Here is a 6,000-nt window from a genome sequence, read left to right as displayed (position 1 = left end):
ATTTTTTGAAATAGCTCTTCTTCAGTAGGCCCATACTCAGCCAGCCTATTTTAATTTTAACCTCTGTTTTTTGCAGTTTTAACAGTCCATCTGAATAGCTAGTTAAAGCTTTTTGCATTTTTTCCAGTCTTTTATTTGACTTGATATCTTTCTTCAATTTTTCATTAATTTCAATAACCTCTGAGCATATTTGATTTTTTCTATAAGGAAACCGCAGACATCTTCATAGGCTCATACTAGGCTATCTGCCCTAGGGCATTTATAAGCCTAGCCAGAGTGTGTTTGACTTTCGCCACCCATTTTAAATTAATTTTGCTATGCCCTTTTTCGAGGTTAGTTTACTGTGCCTCTGTCTAACAGTGACACAGAAGTGATACCCGGGGTAAACCTACGATTCCCCATCCACTCATCAAGATTCCTCTTGAAGAAAGTCAATGAGCGACTCTGCCTAACCTGGACTGGAATTTTATTCCAGAGTGAAGGGAGCCTCTGGGTTATGAATCTGTCCCTCCAGCATGTCCTATTTATTTCCGTGCTGAGGTTCAAGTCTCTCGATCGCATAGCTTGATGGGATTTGGATTTTCTGAGGTGCAGCATGTCCATTAATTCCGGGTTGGACATGGCTTTATACATCAGGCACAGATCGCCTCTGAGCAGGTGGTATGCCACTGAGTAGAGCTGGAGTTTCTTTAACCGGGCAGCATATGGCATCTGTTTGAGCCCTTTGATCAGGTACTTTTGGGGTCTTTCCAGTTGCTGCAGGTGTCTGGTAAGGTACATCCCAAAAGGGGCATTGTACTCAATTATGGGCCTGATGAGGGATGAGTAAAGAGGCACGATGACCTCCCCTGATCTAGATGTGAATCCCTTCATGATTAGGTGGGCTATATAAAGTGTTTTTCTAACCACTTTGGCCACGTGGTTGTCAAATGAGAGATTGCTATCAACTTGGGTCCCCAGGTCCCTAATTACTTCTTCTGTACTTAATGGATTACCACTTATGTGGTAATTTGTGGGCACTTTGTTTTTGCCAAAGGGGATGACTATACACTTTTTGGCGTTTAGCTTGAGGCCATGGCTCTAGCACCAGTTGTCTGTTTCTATGAGGCCCTTTTGGAGGATGCTTGTGTCAGCTGGAGAGTCGATTATGGCACCTAGTTTGCAGTCATCTGCGAACTTGGTCAGCCACAGTCCTTCCGTGTTGGCCTGTACCTCTGAGAAATATATACCGAACAAGAGAGGTCCCAGGACTGAGCCTTGTGGGACGCCACTTGTAACTGGTTTGGAGTCTGACATGGCTCCAGCAATTCTAACCATGTGGGTTCTGTCCTTGAGCCAGTTTGCAACCCATCTAGTGACATAGGGGTTTATATTTAAGCTGGTGAGCTTATCTATAATGCCCGAGTGGGGTATTGTATCGAAGGCTTTTGCGAGGTCCAGGTAGGCTGTGTGGACCACTTTCCCCTCGTCAATGGTCTTGGTGACTGTTTCAAAGAAATCGACCAGGTTTAAGAGGCAGGCGTCTGCCCTTAAAGCCGAACTGGGTAGGATCCAGTGTCTGTAGGTCCCCAATATCTTTATTTATAAGGTCCATGATGATCCTTTCCATAGCTTTGCAGACCAAGCTAGTTAGGCTTATGGGGCGATAGTTTCCAGGATCCGTTGAGGCACCACCTTTGTGGAGAGGGACCACTGTTGCTGTACGCCACTCTTTGGGTACATATCCTGTAGTAAGGCTGAGATTGAACAGTAGTTTTATGTTTGGGTTTAGCTCTTCTTGGATTTCATGTAGGACGCAGCCTGGGACACCGTCTGGTCCCATTGATGCTGTGTTTTTTGCTTTGGAGAGGGCGGCTCTTACCTGAGCATCTGAGATGTCAGGGGGGCAGCACTCTGCTGGGATAGATATTTGCCCTTTTGGTGGGGAGGGGGGAAGAAGTTTGCGCTGAACCCGTCAGCTAGGATGTTGGCAATGTCTGTGGGTTCGGTGTATTTTTTGTCATTTTGGACTAATTCTGAGCATATCTGGGAATTCCCACCCAGGTTCCTAACATAACTAAAGAAAGCCTTGTGATTATCCTTAGTGTCCTGTGCAATCTTTCTCTCAAAGCTGGCCTTAGACGATTTTATGAGTGCCCGTAGTTTTTGCTAATACTGATCAGAGATGCTTTCCCTTTTTGGGATTTTGCTCTATCATGTAGTAGCTTCCTCCTTCTATTGTATAGTTTGTTTATGGCTGGGGTCCACCAGACAGGACGTCTGCCTTTGGAGGACTGGGTCTTCGTTTTATTTGGGATTGCATGATCCATGCATTCCTGAAGGTGTTCATAGAATGCGTTTATAAAGGATTCTGCGGTCTGGGCCATATTTTCCACAGGCCCGGGGGCTTTGAAGGATTCCACCTCGGTTTTGAGGAGTGTGAAATTTGCTTTAGAGAAGTTTTTCACTGTGGTTTTCTGGGCAGAGGGTGGGGTCGGGATGTGAATATCCAGTGAGATTAGTTTATGGTCTGATCTTACCAGTGAGGGATACACTTCTGGTCTGGAGCATAGAGTCCCCATGTTGGTGATGATCAGGTCCAGTATGTTTTCCCCTCTTGTGGGAGTGGTAACAAGTTGTTCCATAGCATTTGAGTTTATAAATTCTAGGAACCTTTGGGCTAGGGTGTTGGAGCTAGAGTAATGCTCCCAGTCTATGTTTGGGTAGTTGAAGTCGCCCAATATAATGGTGTTTGGAGAGACCTTCACATTTTCCAGTGTTCTCAGGAAGGGCGACTGGAGTTCCTGCATTTGGGAGGGTGGTCTGTAGCAGGCTATAAACTGTAAGGCAGTTTTACCCACTGTTAGTTGCACATGGATAGTCTCTGATGCTTTGTGCTGTGCCACCAACCTGGAGGTGTGGGTATCTTTGACAAATATTGATACTCCCCCTCCTTTTGTGGTTCGGTCCAAGTTTTGGGGCCGAAAAGCATGGTATGAGGTATAACCTGGTAGTGCTGGGGTGCTCTTGTGAGCCTTGAACCAGGTTTCTGTTACTGCACAGATATCGATGTTCTCCATGCTAAGGAGAGTTTCGAGTGCATGCATCTTGAGGTTTAGACTTCTGGCGTTGAGTAGCACTACTCTTAGTTTCTTATCCCTTGTGATAACTATGGAGGTGGGTTTGTCTTTTGAGCCTTGCCTAAAAAAGGCACTATGGGGGTAGCAACAGCCTTTGCCAATATCCAAAAGCCCAGGGGTGATAGGTGCAAGCTGTCCCTAGCGAAGCATCGTGGCTTGTCGAGCATGTCATCCCAGGCTGACAGGCATTGGATCCCCTTTGAATGACACCAATACTTAAGCCAATTGTTGAAATTGATCATCTTGTCTTCATATTGTGGCATCATTCTTGGTGAGGGTAAGATGCTTCTCAAGGTCAGGGTCATACCGGCCTGGGCTACATGCTCAGAGAGCTCCTCCATGTCTCTTTTCATGTAGTCCAGGGAAGTACGTCTCAGGTCATTCACACCAGCACGGACAATGACCGAGTCATATTTGTACTTGCCTTGGAGTGACCTGAGTGCTTGTGTTATGTGGTGGATCCTAGCGCCCGACAGGCAGCTCACCGTGACCTTCTCCTTGTTCAGCCTGGTGAGCGGGACGTCAGTGTGCCTGACGATAGAGTCACCTATTACAAGTGTATTAGGTGTGTTGTTTAGCCTTAAAGGCTGTGACTGTTCGGCACACTGGCTTTGTGAGCTGTGTGTTGCACGTGTTTTGTTTTGGGTGTGCGGTTGCTTGGGTGTCTGCTTTGGAGGTCTCTGCTGCTTAGGCAGATTTTTATTTAGAGCCTCCGAGTATGTTTTTGTGTGTTTATGTGTTTGCTTTGCTGTCGTGGTAGGTCTATGTGAGACTGGAATTGTAGTGAGTGTGGTTTCCTTTTCCTCCTGAATGGTTACGCCAGTACTGAGTTGAGAGAGCTTAGCCTCCAGTTTGGCTATATGGTTGCATCTCTCACATGTGTTGGAATTTGTTGGGAGGAGGAAAGGGTTGTCTCTGTTACCAATATCTGAGGAACACCATCTGGCCTGTCCAAAATCACAAGTCCGGAATCTCCTTTCATGGCCTGGTCTGCTTGGTTGAAATGACGTGCCAGAAGGCTGCTCCATGTTGGCCTCTAAAGCAATTGCAACTGCGGGACTAAGTCCGGAAGTCAGTCTGCTGGCTTATCAACAGTCTCAACAGAGATATCCAACTCCAATATGGAGAAAGAAGCAGATCAACACACATCATCTTTCTGTTTTTTGGGTGTTTTTGGGGGCTGCAAAGTAAATTCTGAGAAGGGAACTCCCAGTAGCAAAGTGGTTCATGCCAAAGCCTTTAAGTGCTTGTTTTCTAATTAAATTTTTAAGGAAAACAAATGGCTTTTTAGAGTCTTTGGGACAAAATATTGAAAAACAGAACAGTCACTGATTTTATAGTTGGGTCCTAAGCAGAAAACATATTGGGTATGCCTATCCTTATACAGGATCTGTTTACCACAGATGCATTTTCCTCTCTTAGATGACACAAAGTTCAAAAGTTCAATAGTGAGGAGGGTCCCCAAACAGCACACTTAGCTTGCCTTTGTGACTGCAACTGTACCATTTCATATGGCTGACAGAACAAGCTTCTGAGGAAGTTTTGCTTCCTGGACTGGCATCAAGAAAGCATGTAGTCCTTTTGTGGCTGGTTCAAAGGTTAGACAAAATGTGACGGGAAGGCATGCCTAAAGCTTTGGTATACTGGCAGGATGAATGGTTACCTTGGCAATATACCTTCGTAGTGATCGAATGAAGAACATCTTAGTTTTCAATATGTACTGGATTAGCCCATTTAAGTTTAACATGAGCCCAAAGCCCTTCATCTTCTTTGGCTCCAAAAAAGAATCTCTAAAAAACATGGATCCTCTTTGGTCTAGTGGGACCTACTGGATGGTTCTTTTTGTGCAAGAGATTTGCAACCACAGCCATAGCTGCCACCTTCTCATGGGATATTATGTCTGGAAGGTGAAGAAAAGGTGGCCTTCATGGGGGAGATGAGCGGACGTAGCCCTCCAGACATGATTTCCTTTATCCAGATTTTGTGTCTGTGGAATTCTGTTTGAGCTTCCTGGCTTCTGAGTATCTGGGCTCAATGTTTTAATGTTCACTGTTTTGATAGTTTGATTTTTCATCATGGTCACAATGGAAAATATAAAAATATTAACCACTTCCAACACATGCAACTGTGATTCCAATTTCTTTTGAAGATCACCAGTTTGTCTACACTACACTCCACTACATCACACTGAAAATGCAACATATAAGCCACATAAATTCAGCAGACTGATGTAGAATATACCTGAGACATAAATGACTTTCCAAATTTATACACAACCCAAGAATCCTCATCCAGTGGACACATCTCAGTAACCCCTACCCAGAGTAGGCTCCTTGATGACTGCTGCCACCACAATTGAATCAGCCAAGGGAGCCCTAATCCAAACCTGATCTTTCCTTTGAGGAACAGAGGGGATCTTACCTGTTTCACTCTGCTAGGTCATGCTGAAAACACATGACATGATCTAGACAATTCATCAACTGATGAAGAATGTGCCTGAAGTATAAATGCACTTTCTACATCAATCTATTGCCCAGAAATCTTTATGCAGTAAAGAGATTAAACTATTCCCATTAAGGCTCCTTCTTCATGGTATTTGCCTCCAAAATGCAAGTCAGAAAAGGTAACTATGTTCCAAATCTGTCTGCTCTTGAGGAAATGGAGGATCCTATCACGTCTCCTTGGGATGGGTTCAGAGACATCAGGCTCTTGGCATGCCCTGTCCACTACCAGTGTAATCATTCTTATCAGCAGGCGAGACCACCCAAAATGTAGATGGGTATGAGCAGAAAGCCTTCAGCAACATCTCTTTCTCATGGAAGGCAGAGTCAATTGGCCCTAATTCTCCTCTGACACAACAGTTCAAGTATTTCTCCAAATT

Source organism: Protopterus annectens, chromosome 13.part0 (assembly GCF_019279795.1).
Source record: "Protopterus annectens isolate FY-2018-M chromosome 13.part0, PAN1.0, whole genome shotgun sequence".
Taxonomy (NCBI): Eukaryota; Metazoa; Chordata; order Ceratodontiformes; family Protopteridae; genus Protopterus; species Protopterus annectens.
The sequence above is the reverse complement of the archived record's forward strand: the minus strand, read 5'-3'. Positions refer to the sequence as shown.